Raw genomic sequence first — 11729 nt, 5'->3', positions numbered from 1 at the left:
ACACGGACATACAAACATACACACACGCACGCGTTAAGACTGTTTAAATCTCCTCGTACAATTCAGTTGCTTAATATGTTTTGACTTTACTGTTACAAGATGCACAACAACCATTCGGTAAGCTAATGCTAGCATACTAGCCTCGATGCGAGACTCAACGCTAGCTACCATAGTGTAGGCTCTCCATTTAGTAGGATTCAGTAGGATTTATTTAGCTAACGTTACATTAAAACTGCGGCAATGATCAAACAAATACATGACTAGAAAATAAAGACTTGAACTTATTTGTGATAAAATGTTTTCCACACACTCGGTCATGGTCTGTTGGTTGCACACACTCGGTCATGGTCTGTTGGTTGCCAATTTTCCCCAGCCTTCGCCTTGGGATAGCGCCGCCAGGTACACTTTCCACTAACCCTGGCTTGGCATTCTGTTTTCTCGTCGTCAAGCATTGAATCCAAAGACGACTTTGGTCAGACTTACTTGGGAAACGATAAAATCCTTGATCACCGCCAGGCTTACAACGTCCCTTACATCCCGACACAGCACAACATTTAGACATGGTAGCGTTATGTCTTTGCTATGTGTAATCCCGTTCTCCAGCGTTAGCTGTGAGCTAACTATCGTTAGTTGTGTGGCAATAAAACGCCACTTAATGACAAGTTTGATATACGGTCAACCAGTTCGAGTCATTCTTTCCATAAAGCCCACCAGCTTTGATATCTGTTGGCTAGTGGTTGATATTTATAACACTATTGTATGTTTGAGAATGTGAACAGGGCACTCCTGAAAAAGAGAGCATTGCTCTCAGTGAGACTCCCCCTGTATAAATAAAGGTAAAAAAAAAAAAAAACTGTCATGGCCGCCGTTCCTCACTCTGCTGCGCGTACTCTGCGCCCTGCGCGTCCTCATGTATTCTGCGCGTCCATGTTGCCACCCACTGACGTCGTTTGTTTACAAAAATGCTGCTTGGCTGATCCCTCGTATATAGTACCAAAAAACATGATAGAAAAATAACAGAATCAATCTTGTTTCTTAATGACACAGACACCATGACAAGACAATATATTACAACTCGGCCGGCAACAGAATGCGCAAGAACGCTTTTCACTACGACCGAAAACGATGACAATTCACGCATATTCTAGCACTCTGAATAGTTCTCAACGGGACTTCCTCACCCACGAATTGACGCGCTGCCCCTAAACCAGCCAAATACCCGTATGTGTGTGTCAAAGAATTACCAGTGTTGGGGGTTGTTACTCAAAAAAGTAGTGTTGTATTACACATGACTCATTACTGAAAAAAGTAATGCCTTACTTTAATTTCACCCTGTAAAAAGTAATTAATTACACTACTAGTTATATTACTCCGCAAGATCACCTGAGATGTCACGTACAGGTAATTGGCAGGCAGTGTTAACTCATGCAAAATGAACATGGAAAAGTAGACTGCAGAAAAAAGAGTCATGGAGTTCAGCAAGAGTGAGCGAGGCCAATGGAGGGAGGCGGCTTCAGAACACATGGGTGTCGGTCTCAAGTCTTTTCTCATATAAATGCATAATCTACGTTTATTCTTCTTCTACAGGCTGCATTCAATAATATATTATGATCGATTGTTTTCCCCTCGAAATTATTAATGCCATTAAATAGGAATAGGTCTCTTATCAAAAAATAAAGAAAAGAAAAGAAAATGACGGCTAATTAATATATTATGGCGATCTGATCGTTTATCGCCAATCTCTAATGGCCACGATTGGGCGATATGAAAATAGGGGCGATTGAGCAGCCCTACTATAGTCTCCCCTTTACAGCTAGGGTAGCACTAGCATTTTCGACAACGCAGCATAAATCGGCAGAACAATCTCACATCACCGATGGAGCTTTGATGGATCTGACGGATTTGTTTTGGGGGTGCATTTGCAGATACCCCTGAAAGTCTCGTTTTCACAATGTTGGCAGGTATGCCTTTTCAGCACAGAGGTTGGTACGCTGCAGTCTGCTGGTTTGGCACTTTGAATTTCTTCAGCTGCGCAGGAAATACATCCTCTGTTGTGCCTTCTTGGTGAGAGCTACGATGATGGTCCCCAGGAATGAATGAATTAAACTTTATTTATATAGCACAATTCATACATAAAATCAACTCCAAGTGCTGCTGTATATATATAATACAAGTTAAAAAAAACATAAATTGCAAATATATAAATTAATAAATACAATACAGTAAAAGTAATAGTAAAATAAGAAATAAAAGATACAGAAGTCATTAATGTCATGTGATGATGTCATTAGTAATTGATACCATCAAAGATGTCATCTGCATCATGTGCCCACGTGTGAAGTTAACGCTTCGTTCACAAACTTCACACCTAGTAGTAACTTGCTCTATCCATACCTAAAGATTGCAGGGAAGCCACCGAGTGATTAGACTGTGTCTTAACACTTGTGTGTCATCACATCACAGATACAGCAACCTTGAAGTTGTCAATACACTCTACAGGTGGATGGACGAGCAAGCGAAATCTACCCTTTGGTTTAGTAGAAGGAGAACAAGAAGCAATGGGAGATCTGTACAGCAAAGAGATAGGAGTGAGACCAAAATCATAGCTGAAGTAAATCAGCCATTTGCTAAACAGTGACCCCATTCGATGTCAGTTCTTTTAGTGCACAAGGCCTCCTGGGGAGGAATCTGTTTGCTAGCTTGCTCCTCTTCCTGGAGTGCAGAACGGAAAGACCTGACTTTACCTCTTAGCTCAGTGAGCTTGTCTATCTTCTGATCCAGGATCTGTTCTAGTTGAGTTGCGTATGTGTCCACATCATAGTCAACTTCGTCTGTCATTTCCAAAAGGACCTTCTCATCTTCCAGCCAGTGAATTGACTCCTGGAACAGATCCTTGTGGTCCTCCAGAACCTGCTCCTCCATCTCCGCCATCTGAGAGACCGCCTTGTGGAAACTGAAGAGCTGCAGGGAAACTTCCTCCTTGTTCTGTTCACAAAGCAGCTTCAGATCATCTCTCTGCGGGGAGTTCTCCACCCCCCACTCAGCCTCCATCACTTCCAGCTGGTTGATGTTTTGCCCCACTTGACGGTTCTCCATCACTGCCCCAGGGTCCACTGTGAGCTCCTTCACCCTGTTGGCATATCTCAGTGTGTTCAGTGTGTTTTCACAAGAGGCCATCCCAGGAGAGATGTTCGCAATCATGCATGTTCTGGAGTTCACTCCTATGAAGGAGTCCCTCAGCACCTGGGTTAGTTTGCTGGCTCTGAAGGGAGTGTGGGGTTTGTTCCGGCCCAGCGCTCGAATGCACTCCTTGAGTGCCAGCAAGCTCTTATTGATCTCAGCTCCCTCCAGGCGAGTTTGGCGGTCAGCGCTGGATGTGTCCGCCCCTCGCTCGTTCCCTGCCAGGTCAATAAGCGAGAACTTCCCGTGCATCTTTCCCCGCCGGCGCAGAATAATCTGGAACACCGCGTGGCTTCGGGACGAGTGGGCATTGGCCGAGGTCTGACCTGAAGTCCTGCAGCTGTTTCCCACTTCGATAAGTTTGAGGACGTCCTCTGTGCATTTAACCTCCCTCTCGTACAGCCCCACAATCTGGACCTGCTGCTTGCCATCCTCCAGGACCCTTAACTTGGCCTTGCGATTTAGCAGGTCAAACACCTTCCCGTTGTAAATCTCAAAAAATGTGGCAAAGACTTGGAGCTCTAACTTCTTGTACTTTGGCTTTTCAAACATGAGAAAGATGTCTCTGGCCGCTAGTGCATAGATCCCTCTAGAGCAGTCCTGGTTCTTCCCTGAAAAGTCTCCGCCCATAGTGTGTGTTTTTCCACTTCCAGTTTGTCCATATGCAAAGCAGGTTGCCATTCCCCTCTCAAAAATGGTTTCAACCAGCGGCCGAGCAGTGAACCTGTAGATCATTTCATTGGTAGAAGTGTCATCGAATGCATAGTCGAACCGGAAGGTTTGGTTCTCCAGGTAGCGGGTCAGGTCGACTTTCTGCTTGGGTTCATGGACCATTACCACATCCTTACTGGGGATGGTGATCACATCTAGATCCTTCGTCACCAACTCTTTTCTATTGAGGGGGCGTGTCCGCACACATACACATATCCTATGCTCCTCTATCAGATCGTCGGTGGCTAGGGGCCTGTAGTCCAGACTGGCTCTGAAGTCCCTGATCATACACATTATCTCATAGTTAGGTACATCCACTTCTTGTGCCTTCTTCTCCCTGAGCTCTTGCTGTTGAAGTTGTCTCTTCTCTCGTTTCTTCTGCTGCTTCTCCACCTCCTTCACACAGTTGGATTTCCTCCGTGCATTCTGCTGCTGTAGCAGGGTCTGTTGTTGTGTAGGAAGGGGTGCTATGGCTGGTAGGGGAGGTTCTGCAGCTTGGCTCTGCTGGCTGGGACGGGCCCGAGTGGTTCCCGCTGCTGCATCTCTGTTCTCCCTTGGCGGGTTCTCAGTCTTAGGTATTGCAGATGTCCTCCGTCTGTTCTTGGGTGCCTTGATGCCTTTGGCTGTAGTGTAGGGTGGTGCAGAATACTCTGCGTCTTCCACCTCGCTTATGTCTGCGGATGGCAGAGGCCGTTCTACGTCACCTGTCCCATCCCCACTCCCTCTGCAGATGGGACTAGTGTGCCAAGCTCTTCTGTCACAGAAACAGATGTCTGCCTTTACCCTGCGGGCGACCGGGGCCCTTATGGGGCTTCTCAACCTCATGTGGGAATCAGAATCTGAATCAGCTTTATTGGCCAAGTATGTACACATACAAGGAATTTGACTCCGGTTTGTGTTGCAAACTCTAACGTCAACTGTTGTGTCACTTTAGTCATGCTACCGATCCTACTTAGGGGGAAGGATTTATGACATGAATGATTATGTCACAATGTGTATGACATCATCAGTTATAAATCATTGATGATGTGTATAATCAGGGGTTCATGACATCACTGATGATGTCACAATATCAACATTGACAAAAGTCGTGTTCTGATTGGTCAAATTGCACCAATCCAAATTATTGCACCAAGCTCAAGTGACATCACTGATTACATCATCACTGATGCACTGTAATGAGCATGAGTAATGAACCTAACTCATTGTTGTAATGAGGTGCCCATGTGCAAATCTGAAACTGCACATGCTGGACATTGATGTATCTCTGGGGAAAGACATACTGTACGTGTGTGACAGTGTCACTCGAGCAAGTGTGATGCCATTAGTGATGTCATGTCATCTCTGATGACATCATCGTCGATGACAGCACAATTGCTTGAGTGACATCACTGATTACATCATCACTGACATCACCGATGACATCACAATTGCTTGAGTGACATTACTGACATACTGTAACTCACTGATGACATAACTCACTGATGACAATCACTGATGACATTACCCTTGCTCGAGTGACATCAATGATGCCATCATCACTGACATAATCACCGATGACATCATAATTGCTTGAGTGAGATCACTGATGACATCATCACTGATGACATCACTCTCTGATAACCATGCGATGAAATCTCCATTGTGAAATTTCAGTTATCAAGACAGAGAGAGATAAGCAGGAAGGAGAGGTATACAGAGTTGAATGAGAAACACTCAAAAGAACTGCAGGATTTAGAATTATCCAGCACGCAGAAGCTGATGCTGGAGCATGAGAAGTACCAGGACCTTCAGTTTAAAGGATGGCTTTACCGGTAATCAACCCACTTTGTATCATTAGTAATCTAGGTAATATAAGCACATGGGGAGTGATTACCTTCTCTCTCTGTTTTCCTCACGGAGATCTCCCATTTCCTCCTCTGCCAAAGCGTTCCCGTCACAACGCGTCACAATGGGGCTGCGGAAGCTCTGCTGGAGAGGCTGCTCCGAGGGCGGCTGTTATTGTTTATTTTTACTCTTTAAGTATTTAATTATTTTTTAAGCACATCCACGGAGAATCGCATGGAGAGCCTTAACAAGCCTTAATGACTTGCAGCTGGTGGGGGCGGAGTTTCTGCAGGCAGCAGCTCCTGCATTGTTCTCTGTGAGGTAAACAGAGAGAGAAGGTAAAACACTGCCCATGTGCTTATATTACCAAGATTATAAAGTGTGTTGATTACCGGTAAAGGCGTCCTTTAAGTGTGAATGCATGCAGGAAGAATACAAGATGCAGCTTATTTGGAGGAGCTCTCTGAGTGGTATGAGGCCAATCTGCAGGAGATGGAGTAAGAGACCAACCTGATCCTGAAGAAAGAAACTGAAACCACGTAGAGGTCAACCGTCTGCAGATGGATATCGACGACAGATGCTCCTACTTAAAGGGATAGGCTATGCCAAAATGGGATAAAAAAAGAAAGAAAAAAAAGAGGATAGGCTACGCTACGCCAACTTTTTGGGAGTTTCACCCATTTGCCATATTGCCCATACATAACCAAGATACACAATACCTTTACCATCCCTCTCCGTACAGTATACAGTGAGCTACAGTCGTCCAGTTAGTATAGGACGAAACGGTACAGCCGTTCAGTCACCAAAAACACATTTCTAATATCGCCAAAAAGCTCTATGTACATGTTGTGACTCTTCATTCAAGTTGGCCAGTGGGGGCGGTAATACAACGCTTGGACGCCAACCGCACACACGTCTCAAAAGAAGAAGTTGCTCAGCGGACCCCACTGGAGATCGCTATGACACGTGGGCAGAACAAAAGGCTTGCTCCTGGCCAATCCTGGTGCTTGACTGCTGCGTAGGCGGGCGTCAGGGTCTGTTCTGCCCAAATCTCCAGTGGGATCATAACTGCTCTGACTCCGCCTACCCTCTCTGGCGGGTGCTGGGTGATGGGAAACGCATCAAGAACTGTGCGCCGCTTGTGGTATCTTTTTGTTTTTTTGTTTGGGGGGCGGGGAAAGTGTCGCACAGACACAACTTCATAAATGTTGCGATACAGAGAGATGCAAGGGCTTTCATCAATGGGCCCTAGACCAATTGTGTTAACTCAGTTGGCGATATATAGTGACTTTACAGACATTTATTTACGTGAAAATCTTGCGTATTATTACTTTAATTATTAGTATTAATGATTTATTATATCATTGGTGTTGGCATTGTTATTATTGGAGTGTTGTTATTATAACCCTCCTTGCCCTTCACGTAATCTCTGCTCACTGACTCTTGACATATCATCAGACACATCATTTGTAACTGCGTTATGTTATTGTCTGTATGTCAATTGTGTCAATGTTCTTCATCTTTTATGTCACCTTGTTTTGTAACAGTATTTCACCAATAAATAAAAACATCTGTAGTGAAGCCTTTGTACAACATCCACTTAGCTGTGTCAAAGCCCCAAAAGTAAACACATTTGAAACAAATCTAAGTATTCTACATGTCAGCCATTTGCCACAAATATAATTTGGTCAATTCTGACATCTCTTAGCTACACCACAGCATTGTAAACATGTATAGTGCATCAGGAAAGGAAAACTGTAAACATTCTTTCTTGTTTAGAACCTAGCACAGTATTAAATACTGAGTATCTCATGAAAAACTATTAATATTGCATCTTTTGTGTTTAGCTACATCTCACAGCCTTGTAACATTGTACTGCAGCAATAAAGGAAAACTACTGCAAACATTTTAACCATATTTCTTGTTTCGAACCTAGCTAGCTACATCACACATTTCCTGAAAAAACATTTAATATGCATCTTTCTTGATTAGCTACATCACAGCGCCATCTCCTGAAAAACATTAATATTGCACCGTTCTTGTGGCTACATCACAGCATCTGCTGAAAAACATTTATATTGGATCTGACTTGTTTAGTTCACTTTAGCTAGATCACATGTGAAAAACAACCAGTCAGGTGTAATAAGTAAATGAGGTTTAATTGTTCAATAAAAAATAAAATAAAATAAAAATAAAAATAATTTTAGAACTCATCAGCGAGTTGAATAGCCCTGCTATATACTATAGAAAACATTATAGAACATATTTTTAGCATGGTGGGTCATGACTTTACAGTGGGGTGTGACGACGTGGCCCTGGCTACCCGAGCGGCTGCTCTCCACCACCACCAGGGGCATCTGCACCAGCTGAATGGGGCTCTTCCCATCTTTTAGCGCCTGGCTCAGGTTCAACACCTGTCCCCTCATAACAGACATCTGTCTCTCAAACATGGTTTTGTCAAAGTCTTTATCAGTCTTGAACATCTGGTAGAGATCCTCACAAAGGTCCTGGACAGCATTCATATCAGGCAGGCGGGACAGCACCAGGTCCCTGGTTTCCTGGGAAAAGGCCACGTTAGCCTGGGGGAGCCACGCCCAGTAGTATGGGTAGGCTCTCCATTCATCAGGGTGTTTGAAGGGGACAGCCAGGCCGTTGTCAATGGCTGCAATCTTGATGCAGGAGTCTGGACTGTTCTCCGCCCACTCTCTGGCCTTTTCTCCCTCTGCTTCTCCCTGCTTCTCATACTTGATCAACCAGTTGTCACTTCCTCGGTCTGTGTTTCTGATAACATAGTCTAACACCACCATCCTCTCAAACTGTGAGTGCAGCTGCTTCCTGATGTTCTCTGGGGGAGGTTCTGCCTCAAAGCGGCTCAGCCAATAGTCCGCTTCATGGTAACCCTCCATGAACAGCTGGAATGAGCCCAGCTTAGATGGCAGGCCCACTCTGTGGAAATGTCGTCCGACCTTGGGGACCTTCTCTAAGGCGTACTTCTTCCCCCTGGACTTGGCTCGGTCAATGGCGCTGTAGTGGAACGTCCCACTGGCCAGATACACTAGCTTGGTTTTCGGGACAACTCCCAGGCCCAGCTTGGTATCAACCAGTGATGCAGCAACCTCTGAGAGGTAGCCCTGGTTAGGCAACAAGTAGCCTCGGCCAAAACAACATGGACAGCACAGCTTGTGAAAGTATTTGGTCCATTTCGGGTTCAGCTTAGCATAAGGTTCCTCTGACTTTGGTTTGAAAATGCCAATGATTTTCCCTTTGGGGTCTTTGACAAAGTAGCTCCCACTGGAACCATGGGAAATCCTCTCTGGGAAGATGCCGTTCTCAATAGCCTGTTCCGCCCTTTGGATGATGTCTGCAAACTCGGGATCCTCAAGGAAATTGTTGAACTCTCCACTGTTGGTACCGTGTTCATGAGAAGAGTCCATCACATTCAATGTCAGTTCTTTTAGTGCACAAGGCCTCCTGGGGGTGATCTGTTTGCTAGCTTGCTCCTCTTCCTGGAGTCCAGAACGGAAAGACTTGACTTTATCTCTTAGCTCAGTGAGCTTGTCTATCTTCTGATCCAGGATCTGTTCTAGTTGGGTTGTGTATGTGTCCACATCATAGTCAACTTCATCTGTCATTTCCAAAAGGACATTCTCATCTTCCAGCCAGTGAATTGACTCCTGGAACAGATCCCTGTGGTCCTCCAGAACCTGCTCCTCCATCTGAGAGACCGCCTTGTCGAAACTGAACAGCTGCAGGGAAACTTCCTCCTCATTCTGTTCACAAAGCAGCTTCAGATCATCTCTCTGCGGAGAGTTCTCCACCCCCCACTGAGCCTCCATCACTTCCAGCTGGTTGATGTTTTGGCCCACTTGACGGTTCTCAATCACTGCCCCAGGGTCCACTGTGAGCTCCTTCACCCTGTTGGCATATCTCAGTGTGTTCAGTGTGTTTTCACAAGAGGCCATCCCAGGAGAGATGTTCGCAATCATGCAGGTTCTGGAGTTCACTCCTATGAACGAGTCCCTCAGCACCTGGGTTAGTTTGCTGGCTCTGAAGGGAGTGTGGGGTTTGTTCCGGCCCAGCGCTCGAATGCACTCCTTGAGTGCCAGCAAGCTCTTATTGATCTCAGCTCCCTCCAGGCGAGTTTGGCGGTCAGCGCTGGATGTGTCCGCCCCTCTCTCGTTCCCTGCCAGGTCAATAAGCGAGAACTTCCCGTGCATCTTTCCCCGCCGGCGCAGAATAATCTGGAACACCGCGTGGCTTCGGGACGAGTGGGCATTGGCCGAGGTCTGACCTGAAGTCCTGCAGCTGTTTCCCACTTCGATAAGTTTGAGGACGTCCTCTGTGCATTTAACCTCCCTCTCGTACAGCCCCACAATCTGGACCTGCTGCTTGCCATCCTCCAGGACCCTTAACTTGGCCTTGCGATTTAGCAGGTCAAACACCTTCCCGTTGTAAATCTCAAAAAATGTGGCAAAGACTTGGAGCTCTAACTTCTTGTACTTTGGCTTTTCAAACATGAGAAAGATGTCTCTGGCCGCTAGTGCATAGATCCCTCTAGAGCAGTCCTGGTTCTTCCCTGAAAAGTCTCCTCCCATAGTGTGTGTTTTTCCACTTCCAGTTTGTCCATATGCAAAGCAGGTTGCCATTCCCCTCTCAAAAATGGTTTCAACCAGCGGCCGAGCAGTGAACCTGTAGATCATTTCATTGGTAGAAGTGTCATCAAAGGCATAGTCGAACCGGAAGGTTTGGTTCTCCAGGTAGCGGGTCAGGTCGACTTTCTGCTTGGGTTCATGCACCATTACCACATCCTTACTGGGGATGGTGATCACATCTAGATCCTTTGTCGCCAACTCTTTTCTATTGAAGGGGCGTGTCCGCACGCATACACATATCCTATGCTCCTCTATCAGATCATCAGTGGCTAGGGGCCTGTAGTCCAGACTGGCTCTGAAGTCCCTGATCATACACATTATCTGATAGTTAGGTACATCCACTTCTTGTGCCTTCTTCTCCCTGAGCTCTTCCTGTTGAAGTTGTCTGTTCTCTCGTTTCTTCTGCTGCTTCTCCACCTCCTTCACACAGTTGGATTTCCTCCATGCATTCTGCTGCTGTAGCAGGATCTGTTGTTGTGTAGGAAGGGGTGCTATGGCTGGTAGAGGTTCTGCAGCTTGGCTCTGCTGGCTGGGACGGGACCGAGTGGTTCCCGCTGCTGCATCTCTGTTCTGCCTTGGCGGGTTCTCAGTCTTAGGTATTGCAGATGTCATCCGTCTGTTCTTGGGTGCCTTGATGCCTTTGGCTGTAGTGTAGGGTGGTGCAGAATACTCTGCGTCTTCCACCTCGCTTATGTCTGCGGATGGCAGAGGCCGTTCTACGTCACCTGTCCCATCCCCACTCCCTCTGCAGATGGGACTAGTGTGCCAAGCTCTTCTCTCACAGAAACAGATGTCTGCCTTTCCCCTGCGGGTGACTGGGGCCCTTATGGGGCTTCTCAACCTCATGTGGGAATCAGAATCAGAATCAGTTTTATTGGCCAAGTATGTACACATACAAGGAATTTGACTCCGGTTTGTGTTGCAAACTCTAACGTCAACTGTTGTGGTCAGTCTTTGCACATTCATTATTTTTCCGCCTTTGATATTCTTCTTTAGTTCCTCCATACCCACACTCACTGGCACCCCCGTGATCACTCCTTTACATCCACCACCACTGTCACTTTAGTCATGCTACGATCGTACTTAGGGGGAAGGATTTATGACATCAATGATGATGTAACAATGTGTATGACATTATCAGTGTCTGTCATAAAATCATTGATGATGTGTATAATCAGGGATTCATGACATCACTTATGATGTCACAATGTCAACACTGACAAAAGCAGTGTTCTGATTGGTCAAATTGCACCAATCCAAATTATTGCACCAAGATCAAGTGACATCACTGATTACATCATCATTGATGACACTGTAATGAGCATGAGTAATAATGGACAAAACTCCCCAGCAAACATT

The 11729-nt window shown here is 45.8% G+C and overlaps 2 pseudogenes across 2 annotated transcripts; both read right to left on the bottom strand.

The window, feature by feature from the left end:
- Positions 1-2627: 2627 nt before the first annotated feature.
- Positions 2628-4716, bottom strand: LOC310772189 (kinesin-like protein KIF2A pseudogene; annotated as a pseudogene). The gene has a single exon. The product of its transcript is annotated as a kinesin-like protein KIF2A pseudogene (transcript).
- A 3236-nt stretch (positions 4717-7952) lies between these two features.
- Positions 7953-11216, bottom strand: LOC310772190 (kinesin-like protein KIF2A pseudogene; annotated as a pseudogene). The gene has a single exon. The product of its transcript is annotated as a kinesin-like protein KIF2A pseudogene (transcript).
- Positions 11217-11729: the final 513 nt, after the last annotated feature.

The sequence above is a fragment of the Poromitra crassiceps genome (genome assembly GCF_964638095.1).
Source record: "Poromitra crassiceps genome assembly, contig: HAP1_SCAFFOLD_2234, whole genome shotgun sequence".
In the NCBI taxonomy this organism is placed as follows: domain Eukaryota; kingdom Metazoa; phylum Chordata; class Actinopteri; order Beryciformes; family Melamphaidae; genus Poromitra; species Poromitra crassiceps.
Note: the sequence above shows the minus strand (reverse complement) of the source record. Positions and strands in the feature narration are given on the sequence as shown.